Source organism: Aegilops tauschii, chromosome 7 (assembly GCF_002575655.3).
Source record: "Aegilops tauschii subsp. strangulata cultivar AL8/78 chromosome 7, Aet v6.0, whole genome shotgun sequence".
Lineage (NCBI taxonomy): Eukaryota > Viridiplantae > Streptophyta > Magnoliopsida > Poales > Poaceae > Aegilops > Aegilops tauschii.
Genome location: NC_053041.3, coordinates 522,466,999 through 522,479,713, shown reverse-complemented (window position 1 = coordinate 522,479,713; position 12,715 = coordinate 522,466,999). Strand labels below are relative to the sequence as shown.

General features: G+C 42.2%; 1 pseudogene; it reads right to left on the bottom strand.

The window, feature by feature from the left end:
- Positions 1 to 10,014: 10,014 nt before the first annotated feature.
- LOC109777723 (uncharacterized) lies at positions 10,015 to 10,597 on the bottom strand (annotated as a pseudogene).
- Positions 10,598 to 12,715: the final 2,118 nt, after the last annotated feature.

Here is a 12,715-nt window from a genome sequence, read left to right as displayed (position 1 = left end):
ATCTCAGTGTCCCATCTTTTTTCTTTGCAAATAATACTGGTGAACCCCAAGGTGAGGAGCTGGCTCGTATAAATCCTTTGTCCAGTAATTCTTTTATTTGCTTCTTTAATTCTACCAACTCGGAGGGTGCCATTCTATAGGGTTTCTTGTAAATGGGGGTGGTTCCAGGTGCTAGTTCAATGCTGAACTCTATCTCCCGGTCTGGTGGCATGCCCGGTAGTTCTTCGGGAAATACGTCAGGGAACTCACACACCACGGGAACTTTTCTTAGCTCTGAAATGTCCACCTTGTTCAACTTTGGTTGTCGTGACATTGGTCTTTCTTGAGCTGCAACTTTTATCATCTTGCCGTGATGATGAGTGAGGATTACAGTCCGATTGAAGCTGTCGATAAATCCCTTGTTGGTGGTTAACCAGTCCATTCCTAGGATAACATCCAGTCCTTTATTTTCCAAAACGATGAGATTTGCCTGAAACTTTAGTCCTTCAAACTCAACAATCACACCTTGGCAGTAACTCTGAGTGATTTGCTTATTCCCGGGGGACTTGATGATCATGGATTTTTCCAAAGGAAGCACCGAAAAATCATGTTTCAAAACAAAAATCTTTGAAATGAACGAGTGAGAAGCTCCAGAATCAAACAAAACCGTGGCAGGTATTGTGTTGACAGGGAACGTACCGAGTACGATATCCGGGGAATTCTGTGCTTCCTCCTTGGTCACATGGTTCAAGTGACCCTTCTTGTGATTGTTATTGGGGTTGAAGTTGTTACGCTTGGGTGCTGGATTATTTCCACCGTTGTTCGGCTTGGGGGCCGAGTTCCTTGGTTTTGGGCACTGTTTGGCATAGTGTCCTTCCTCTCCACAAGCATAGCAAGTAACACCTGGGCGATACGTAAAATCCTTGTCCCTTGCATGAAAATGTTTGGTTGGGCTTGGAACATTGGTCGTGGATTTGTTCGCTCCATTTTTCTGAAAATCAGTCTTGTTCCGGTTGTTGCGAGCATGAGTAGTCTTGTCCCTTTTGCGCTTGCGAATATCCTCCAAGCTGTGGCGCTCATTTTCCAATGTAATAGCCTTGTCCACAAGTGTTTTGAAATCTGGGAAGGTGTGTACGACCAGCTGGCATTTAAGTGCTGGCGCCAGACCGTCCAAAAATTTCTCCATCTTTTTATTTTCAGTCATATGCTCTTCGTTGGCATAACGAGATAATTGAGTAAACTGCCTATTGTACTCAGTCACTGTCATGCTTCTCTGCTTGAGGTCATCAAACTCCCTTTTCTTGATCTTCATAATGCTTCTGGGAATGTGCGCCCCACGAAAACCTTCTTTAAATTCTTCCCAGGTGATGTTATTTTCATTGGGGTGCATGTGTAGAAAATTTTCCCACCATGAAGCAGCTGCTCTAGTGAGGTAGTGAGGTGCATAAAGTACCTTCTCACGGTCCGAGCATTGTGCAATAATTAATTTCCTTTCAATGTCTCGAAGCCAATCATCGGCCTCAAGCGGCCTATCAGTGTGAGCGAACGTTGGGGGACGTGTCTTTTGTAGTTCAGACAATTTGGAATGCGGCTGGTATGGTTCACGGTGATTTCCCATATTGATAACATGATTCATCATTTCTTGATGATGCTGCTGGCTTTGCTCATAAAGGCGGCATACTTGAGAGAATGCTGCTTCACTGCCTTGCTGACTTGTCTGCCCCTGTGTGAAGTTGTTGCTTGTCTGGGTACCATAATTTTCTTCCGGCGGACTTGGCATGGAATGAGTCCAGGGACGAGGCATTTTCCACTCTGGGGTATTTTTGCAAAACTCATGAGAAAAACCGAGTGGCAAAAAGAATATTTTTGCAAAGGCGAAATTTTAAAGATTCAAAGAATTTTCAAGAAAAATACTTGATTGCGCATGGAGAAGGACCGCTCAGTACATATCTTACACGCGAGTCGTAATTATACAATACATCACTCAGGATGTGCGTACACATTCCTGACATGTTATTTAGGCTAGTGCACTTCTCCGAGTTCCTACATGATGCGCACACAAACTACTTCTCACCAAACCTATATACATATAAACATATCACACAAGCTGGCACATCGCACGGCTGCTAGTCGCATTCAATCGGAGATGGTGAAAACTTCCCTCGGTCTGCCGAGGGTAAGACCCAGTGGTGCAGGAGACTCAACCTCCTCCTCACTAATAGGCTCCAGGCGCGAAGTACTCAGTTGAGGAGTTGGTGCGGGTGCGGCAGGTGGTGCAGCTCTGATTGGAGTAGGAGCAATGACTTGGTCAAACTCTTCAGTGGTAGGCAGGCGGCGAGCGGTGGCTAAAATGGCAGGTGCATAGGATGCTGAGGACGAGACGAAAGTCAGTGGTGGTGCCGTGTGGAGAAGCTCCCTCCTGTTGGCGGAACAGCCCTGAACTGAGTCCATACGGGCAGCCACAAGGTCGTCCACGAGGTTATCAAAAGCTGCCTCAAGAGCTTTGAGATATTCAACAAGCATCTCAATAGCCTCATCTCTCTCTCCCCTAGGGCAAGAGAATGCATAGTGACAAGTATATGGCACATGGCATGGGAGGTAGCGGTAGCGACGAGTCTTCATCGTAGGAAGAGCATCCCGAAGACGAGCTATCGCCTCACGGGCAGCCATCTGCATGGCATGCCTCTCCGTAGGCATGGCCCTTCCCACAAAATGGAAGTGGCGAGACGCAGAACGTTCTCCCTTGAATTGCACCGCGGCCTGGTGCATAGACACGCTGTCGTTGATCTTGTGCTGGTAGAGTGTGAACTCTGGACGAGTCGATGGCCTGATCGCGAGCTTGGTGATGGAGACGAGAAGCTTGATAAACCCCTCAGGTACATTGGCGAACACCTGTGATTCGCAGTCGCTGCCAGCCATCTACAAAGGTAGACAAAAATTCCGAATAGTCAAATCATAAATTTATGATGACTAACAGAAAATTGCTACATTTGCAAAATGTTGAAAAAGCACTAAAGACGCTAATAACCGATTAGCGATCGCACCTAGTGGCTTCCTACAGTCAGCCTGGCTCTGATACCAAGGTTGTCAGGACCGGTTTTTCAATAAAACTTTTATTGAGAAACCGCCCCTTTTATTAGACCAGTATAGAAGAATCCTTCTTACTGGTAGACAAACCCTTGATACAGAAAATCCAGAAGTACTGAATATTATACAGGGTTGAGCTGAGGCTGCTCAACAATTTATTACAAGCGCGCCGATATTATACATAAAGGTGGATATGACACAAGGAGTATGGTGGCATAACTACTGACTCGTAATAAAAGTGGTGGTGGATATGTCACAGTGAAGTGGGTGACATGACTCCTAAATCTTACAACTCATCGAGCGTCGGAGTGAGGCTCGATGACTTTTATTCTGGGTAGCGGAAGCGTGTATAATACAAGTGACCAATTCCAGGATCGCACGGGACTGACTGGGACTCCTCTAGGCGTCGGACTCGCTATCGAACTCTTCATCCATAAGATCGCCTTCATCCACATCTGGCCAAATCAACAAGCCAGGTGAGTACTAAGAAAGTACTCGCAAGACAGTTTGGACATAAGATATAACAAATGCAAAACATGATGCACATGAGCAGATTAGTAATGCACACTCAGATAATAAAATTTGCATTGCATGATAAATAAAAAGGAAGTCAGGCGGTAGTCCTCCCGAATTCCCAATAAAATAACTGAAAACCGATCGGGTGTCTGAAGCGACGCCGCGAAAGGTAAAAATAAATTAACAATGCCGCAGTCGGGCGTCAGGGCGACACCACATAAAGGGCTCATATTGGAATATAAATGACAGTGCGTGCCACAGTCGGACGTCCGAGCGACATCACATAAAGGGCTTATATCAAAAGTAAATAACAAGAGTGCCACAGTCGGACGTCTGAGCGACATCACATAAAGGGCTTATATCAAAAGTAAATAACAAGAGTGCCACAGTCGGACGTCTGAGCGACATCACATAAAGGGCTTATATCAAAAGTAAATAACAAGAGTGCCACAGTCGGACGTCTGAGCGACATCACATAAAGGGCTTATATCAAAAGTAAATAACAAGAGTGCCATAGTCGGATGTCTGAGCGACATCACATAAAGGGCATATATTTCATTATTCGAATTCAAGTAGCTCATGAATTTAAATCATCTCAAGGAAGTACTCATGTACGTAATAATAAACTGGTTAGTCCATCCACAGGAATAACATTCAACCTGGTTTACCACTCATGTTTGTTCCCCGGGGATTTCACTGAGACTGACACAGAGACTGACGCTGAGACAGACGTTGAGACTGATACTGATACTGATATGGATATGTTGACCAAGATCCTTGACCATGAACACGGTTACTCGGATGGGTTTTGACTCTGCAGAGTTTGTAATTTTTAACCATAGCCAACGGATTTCAGTAGTCACAAAGGACTAGTTCCGTTTACGGTATTTTAGGAGAAACACATCTAACCAGTACACACCCATTCCACATTCCGCTGCCAGGAAATCACCCTAGGCAACGTTCAAGAAAAACCTTAAGACGGGGAGGCTACAACCTCGCGTAGCATGGGATCAAATTTATATCGCGCGCTCTAAGGGGTGCCCCCCTCTCGGTCCCAACCGGAAACACCCATGCCCCCTGACCGGATGACGGGCTTTAATCCAGGGCCATGGAACCCTCATCACGGTCCCTCTATTTGGTGTGTACGAGGAAAGAGGTTTGCAACTTACTAAACCGTATTCTTTGTAGAAAACATGTGGCAGCACGAAAAGGGGACGGACGGTAACGTGGCCTGATCCACGTTAACACTGGAGTTTAACGGTCGACATAAGACTGGCATGCTTCAACAATACCATCTTACCACCTTGCCTGTCACTACATGATCATGTTATCTCCCATCAAATGATCACATCAAGTTTCGAAGCATACTGGTAGTTGTCTTGCATGCAATATAACACTCACTGATGCTCATATATACATGCCATGCACTAACTATTCAAGCAACATGCAAAACACTCATCATATCAAAGGTTCAAACATGCTTGCCTGGTTCGGAGTAGTCGGAGTCTAGCTCGGCGAAGTTGGCGGCTCCGTCACCTCCTCCGGTAACTACGGTATAAAGAGAACGCGTACTAACGTAAATACCAAGTGTGCATAAAAGTTGTTCCAAATATTTTTCAAATAAATATTATAAAAAAACTAGACAGAAAAACAAAGATGACAGTAAAAGAATCAACTCAAAATCATCTTTTGTTTAAAAGTTATAAAGGTTTTAGTCCACGGACTAATCTGTGATGAAACAGAAAAGACCCAGGGGCTAGTTTGAAAAAGCAGAAAACGTTTCGGTTGGAAATACGCCAGCCCAGAAGGAAAACGTGCTTTGCCCGAAGGCGCTTTCAGAAAACGTTTCAAATAGAAGAAGAGAGGCTGACGAGGGGGTCCCACCCGTCAGGTTTGAAAACTGAAACAGAGTACGCCGGCGCCGAGGATCGCGGTGGTCGCCGGCGACGATCGACAGCGATCCAGAGGAGAGCACGGGTACGGGTGTACTCACGGGGCAATTCCGCGTCAGTGGGTGGTGGACTTGGTTGTCGGCGAGCACCAGTCGACGGCGGCCTTCGGTCCGGCGGACGGCGGTTCGGGCGAGGATGGTTCTCTCCGAAGGGAGCTGCAACCTTCAAATTGGGGCGCGGGTTAGAGGAGTGGGTGCACTAGGGCGCTACTGGCATGGTTTGAGAGGCGGGGGTGCACGCACTTGATCAAATCTTGCCGGATCCCGAAGCGGATCGGGGCGGCCGGAGTTGGGGAAGAAGGCCTCCCCGAGGTCTCCCCAGTGGCTGGGCGTGGCTCTGGTGAGGTGGAGTGATGGTGCCTGCTCGAGATCGAGCTCGGGGCTTCCTTGTATAGCCAATCCGAGGCGGTTGCCGCGACCGTGATTTCTCCGGTGGTGATTACGGCGAGGCAGTTGTCGGACGAGAGGTTCAGGGGGCTGGGCAGCAGCGGATTGGTTCACTGACTCCGTTTCACAGTTAATCTCGGTCGGACTTGGGCGATACTCCAACCCTCGATGGAACGGCCTCACAGGCTCGTCGGCGACAGTGGGCGTGCTCTGCGCCACTCAGGCCACGGCGACGGTGCTGCAGCGCGTCCAGAGAAGAGGATGGCCACGCGGAGGCTCCTGGTGGTGTGGGCGGTGCTGGACGGCGCCGTTGCCTGCTGAGCTTCTCTGACGGCCGCAGCGGACGTGGCTGTCGCCGCTCACGGGGGCGGTGTTCCTCCTGCCAGCTCACCGCCGACGCTCGCGCCCCTCCAGACGACCGTGCGGCGCGATGGATAAGAAGAAGGAGCAGTGAGCAAGAGGCCAGCGCGAGCACTGGCGAGATGGATGCCGCGGTTCTGAAGAAAACGACACCGATGACTGAAACCGAACACTGAACTCTGAAACTGCACAGAAATAGTGCATGCGAACTGTTCGATGAAATGATTCTGGCATGTGGAAAATTTTCCTTGAGCTGATCTTTGGTGGAGAGGTCTCTTGTTGCATCTGGAGGCCTCATGATTTTTCTCAGAATTTTTGGAGAAGAAAAATAATGAATTTCACCAAAAATGGCAAATCTGATCCAAACTTGCAGTAAGCAAATTTTGAAAATTTTGAACTATGGACCAGTGGATCTTCATGGATCTTGGTTGAGGGTTCTAAGGACTAGCCAGGGAAATTTGTTTGGAATCAGAACTCAAATGCATTCTAGTGGTTCCTTTGTAAATCACTATGGGCCAAAATAAAAGACAGAAAAGATTTTTGATTTAAAATAAATAGAAATAAATTCAAGGGGGGGTTAAATTTGCTGGATTTGAAGCTTGACTTGACACAAAGTGGGAAGATGGCTTTGGGTGGGGGGAGATTTCAACTTAGGTCATGGCAAGAGATGATTTTTGAAAGGGGAAGAATGAACCCAAAAATTTAAATAACCTCCTTCCCATGAAAAGGAAATTAATAAAACCAAATAAATTTTTTTTGGGGTGTTACACATGCCATAGCTAATGATGGGTTATAGCTTAATGATTAGTCGACACCAAGGCATGCTTATAAATAAATGCTATTTATACTAACCTACCTCACGATTTCTATTTAAATTTTATGTGGATGAAGTTTTTCAGACCAAATGATGATAGTGATATGAAAGGAATCAGGAAATGTAAGCACTTAGGCATGGGGATGCCCAAGGCATCCTTAAGATATATTCAAGAGATCCAAAGCTTCTAAGCTTGGAGATGCCCAAGACACCACCTTCTTCTTCAACAACTATCAGTTTGTCCCCAAAAATAGTAAATAACAAGAATAAAATGAAAATATAAATAAAAAGAGAGAGGATGCAGTACTATTATTCCTTTTTTAGTATGTACTCTTGCTTCAAATTATCACCTGGTTTTAGCAAATATCATAAAGGGCTTCGAAGTAGCACTACTGCATTGTAACAGAGTTTTCGTGTAGTTCATGTTTCATAACCTAGTGGGGACTTCCACATTATAAAACTTGGCTTGTATATTTTAATGATGAGCTTCCTCAAAATGCCCCAGGTATTTATGAGCAAGCAAGTTCTCTATATTTATCTCCCCATAAATAAGTTTCTATATTACCGCAATTTCCTATAATTGATCAGAACTCCGAGAAAAGCACAACGACAAGTGGTAATATTGTAACAAAGTGATTTAGAAAGGTTGCCGTGAAATTCTTCAACCACAGGTCAACAAATCTTGCTAATTTCAATCAATAATAAAAATATTCCTAGTTCTCTTATGAAGTTTGTTTTTATATGTAACAATTGCTAAAAATTACGGAACCTCAACTATTGATTTCTCATGCTTTATATATTGTGATCCAGAATGTCACGATATCACCTACATACGAGGGAGCTAAAAGGCCATCATCAATCAAATGGGGTATGGCCCCATGAATCTGGCAACAGTCTCCTTAGCTTACTTCGCTTGTATATTTCAATGACGAGCTTCACAAATGTCTTAGGTTTTTTCTGAACTTGGTTTATGTGTTCAAAGATGAAGATTTTTTCAAATATGTGATGAACATTTTCCTAAATACCCAACAAACTTTTCTGAAATATACAGTGAAGTTTTTATAGATACACCATTGAACATGTTTTAAGGGAACGCTGAACATTTTAAATACATTATTAATAAGTAAAGAAAGCTCTTCAAGCAAACCAGTGAACATATTCCATATACTTGTCCTGCTTGTCCGAAAAGACTTGACGAATTTTTTCAAAATTATCCATCAAACATTTTTAAATTACACGGTGGATATTTCTTAAAATTAATAAAATATACGCTAAGCATTTTTCAACGTAGTGAATACTTTTTAATACTGAATGAATCTTTTAAAATACATGATGAACATATTCAGAAAATGCAAGATAAACATTTTTAATAACCGACAAACTTGTTTGAAATATAGGATAAACTTTCTATAAATAGAAGATGGACATGTTTTAGTTACTAGACGATTTTTGTTAAATTACCCGATCAACTTTTCGGAAACATATGGTGAACCTTTTACCACTACACGATGAATTGTTTTAGATAGGTGTTGGACATTCTGAAAAATATGCTTTACATTTTTTAAATATATGATAATATTTTTGAAATACATGTTAAACATTTCTAAAATACATGTGAATATTGTTTAAGTACACAATGACATTTTTTAATGCATGTGAACATTTTTAAACAACGTGATGAACCTTATTAAAAACACAACAAGAAATGAATGAGCATGGCATGGCCATAACAAAGACGAACACTTGTGCCCCTTCATTTTTTCAAATAAATGAAGGAACTTTGAATCTAATTAGTAAAAGTGATCCAAAATAACACAATATCATTTTAAAAATAATAAAATCCTGGCTAATTTTTTCCTATGTGATAAGTATTTTTAATAACTGATGAACTTTCTTGAAATATATGGTAATTTTTTATTAAGGTAGGATGAACAATTTTGGATAGACGACAAATATTTTTAAGTTACCCAACAAACTTTTTGGAAATATACAATATTTTCTTATAAATGCACAATGAATTGTTTTATATGGAAGTTGAACCTTCTGAAATATGCACTGCACATTTTTTTTGAATATATGACAAATATTGTTTGAATTACCGGAACATTTTTCAAAATACACAATGAACATTGTTAAAAAGTACACACTAAACTTCTTTTGTTATGTGATGAATATTTTGAATATACAATGAATATTTTAAAATACATGATGAACATTTAGAAATACACAAGATAAAATATTTTTAATCATTGTTCGGGAATTCGGTAACTGGTAACTGCTCGGTCGACTACTGATTAGCGATTAATCGGTTACTCGGCCATTTAACTGAATTAATCGGTCGATCATTAATCGGCTGCACATGAGAATATATTGGCAACATGTAACTAGTTTTTCACGTATTGTACACCACATAATCCAATGCTCACAGCTACGTATTATACATTTATACTAAAATATAATGTCGTAGCTCGTAGGCATATAAAAAGCATGGACAAGAGGTAGAATTGTTACCTGGACTGTTTGGTCATGATGCATCCAAACCGGAAGGCAACAAACCTACATAATTGATGATAGATATGCATTTGCATATGCTCTAAACTTGTCAAGATAAATGAGTAAATGACAGCCATACATGTGACAACAAGCAGCCACACATGAGACATGATAAGATAAATTAAAATGACAGCCACACAACTTGGCAATATGCAGCCACACATAACAAGATAAATAGCAGCCACACATGTGAACATGGAATAATTCACTACAAGGTTCAACACAAATAGCATAATAGGTATTAGGTAATAAGGTTCACAGACCACAAATACTCAAATAGTTCTCACAGCTCATATAGCCGCATCACAAGCATAACTGCATAATAAAGTAGCAAAATAAGGTCTTATTCTTATGGATCATAAATGGTTCAAGGCTGCTGGGTGTCCTCATCCTCATCATCATCTTTGGTTGCCATCACACCATCATCATCAGACTCGAAATCAATGTCTTCCTCCATATCCACCCCCCATGATCAGATTCATCATCATCGGAAACAAATTCTTCAACTTCATGTAGTTCTCTCACTCTTGCACTCCTACGAGGCTCCATAGCTTCAGTTGCACCCTCTGCGTCATCATCAATATTGTAAGGCAGCCCCGTCACAGGATCAATCTCCTCATCAACGTATGCACCTTCGCATATCTTGTGCCTGTGATGCATCTTCACCAAGAAGAGGATCACTACAAGAGGATAACTTGTTTCTTCTATCCATCATTCTTCCATTGAATTGGACATAAACCAGGTTGTCCCTTCGGACCACATCTAGTCTACTTCTCCTCTTTGCATCTACCTACAAAGTGCAAATGGGAGCATAGTTAGAATTTTTGCAAGAAGCAAGAATGTTCAGATTTGATTGACTGAGAGTGACTAAGTGTTACCATTTCATAAGTGCTCCAGTTTCTTTCACATCCGGATGAACTTGTGGTCAAGTTGAGTATCCGTATGGCCATTTCTTGCAATACAGGAGTTTGTAGTCCATAAGTTCCCCACCATTCAGCTGTAGTTTGGAAATAAAGAAACAATGTTCATTAAGCCAATAACTTGAAAAATGTTGTAATAGAAAGTTTTGCATTGAGAACAAGCTTACCAGCATCGAAATTGGCATTACTAATTGCTTTCATAGCTGTCACCTTCCCAAACATGCCATCTTTCTTCTTAAACTTGTTGAAGTCCATGTTAAGCACTACATTTTGCTTGTTGTCATCATCATAATAAAATGTCTCCATTACTTCCATAAACGCAGCCACAACCTCTACATCCATGAAGATGCTTGAATCAGCATAACTTTATTTGGGATTCAACATATATGCTGCCATGTGTAATGGAGAATCCAGACTCCCTCTCTTCTTGCCATCCATGGCATTAGTGATCACCAAATAGTCCTTTTCTGAATTTTCAACAGCAAGCATGATATCCTTCTTTGCACTTACTATTTCTCCATACATAGTGGCCATTGATGGACCATCACCATCAGCCAACCGAAGCACCTGCACCAATGGTTCAAAAACCTTGCATGGCAACATAGAACATATAGAAATATGAGAAAACAGCCCCACAATCCAACATATACAAGTATGAGAAAACAGCCCCACAATCCAACATATACAAGTATGAGAAAACAGCCCCACAATCCGACATATACAAGTATGAGCCCCACAATCCAACATATAAAAATATGAGAAAACAGCCCCACAATCCAACATATACAAGTATGAGAAAACAGCCCCACAATCCAACATATACAAGTATGAGAAAACAGCCCCACAATCCAACATATACAAGTATGAGAAAACAGCCCCACAATCCAACATATAAACATACCCTGATGCAAAGAGAGACACCTTTCCAAAAACCCCTACTCATTATTGTGGCATGAGCTGATTTTCCTTTCTTTGTTCTTGTGTGCTTACATGCCTCCCGTTCATCACTACAAACCATTGCCCTTAGTTCTGTCTTCTTAGCAATAATACTTTGCAAGGTAAGAAATGCGGAAGCAAATCTCGTCACTCCCGGTCTAACAATGTCTCTCTTTTTTGTAAAAGACCTCATCAAGGACAATGTTTTATGATGTGCATAGAGAAAAATTGTCATCTCCTTGGATTTAGTGATTGTAGGACTAAATTGCTTCAACTTGCCAATTGCTTGTACCATCAAATTGAGGGTGTGAGTTGCACATGATGTCCAAAATATCTTTGGAAATTTTCCTTTAAGCATCACCTTTGCTCCCATGTTGTTGGAAGCATAACCACTTGCACGACATTGTCAACACCTACAAGATTTATGATGTGCAAAATCAGCAAGCATTAACATGTAAAATAAGCAAGCATGAAATAAAGTTGAGAGTTTATATGAAATCAGCACGTACCAATTTTCTCAATGCACTCAACTACATAATCGAAGATGTCTTGACTTGTATGTGCATCAGCCGACGCCTCCTTTGATCCAAGAAAGGCAGTCCCTAACTTGCAATGCACACACAAGTTCATTATACTTCTCTTTTTTTGTCGGTCCATGCATCGATCATGATAGAGCACCCGGTTGCCACCCTCTCAAGTTCATGTGGCTTCATCAAATCCTTTGTTCTTTCAACCTCTTGCAACAACATCTTCTCTCACAGCATATATTGGGAGGGTGGCTTCCACCTAGGACCAAACCTACCAAGCGCTTCACAAAATGCCTTGAAGTCATCATCGTTGACGGCATTAAAAGGGATATTTTTCTTGTAGATCCATCTAGCCAAATATTGGCCTAATTTGTAAGATCTCTCCTTGTCAATTGCGTCATTGATGTTCTGCTGGAACTTCTTCAATGGGACGGAAGGATCAATTGGCATCACATATTTATCCATAGGACCTGCCTTGCGAGCTTCACCATCTCCAATTGCAGCAAGCTCTTCATCGTTCTTGTCATTCTCCTCAACTTCAATGACAACCTTAGCCGCCACTTCTGCATCATGTTTTGCTTTTAGCTTCTTCTTCTTCTTTGCTGGTGCCTCACAAGCTTCCCTACACCTCTTTTGTTGATCCGCGTTGGCCACCGTGCAGGGTGCGACTTGCCCCCTAATCTGA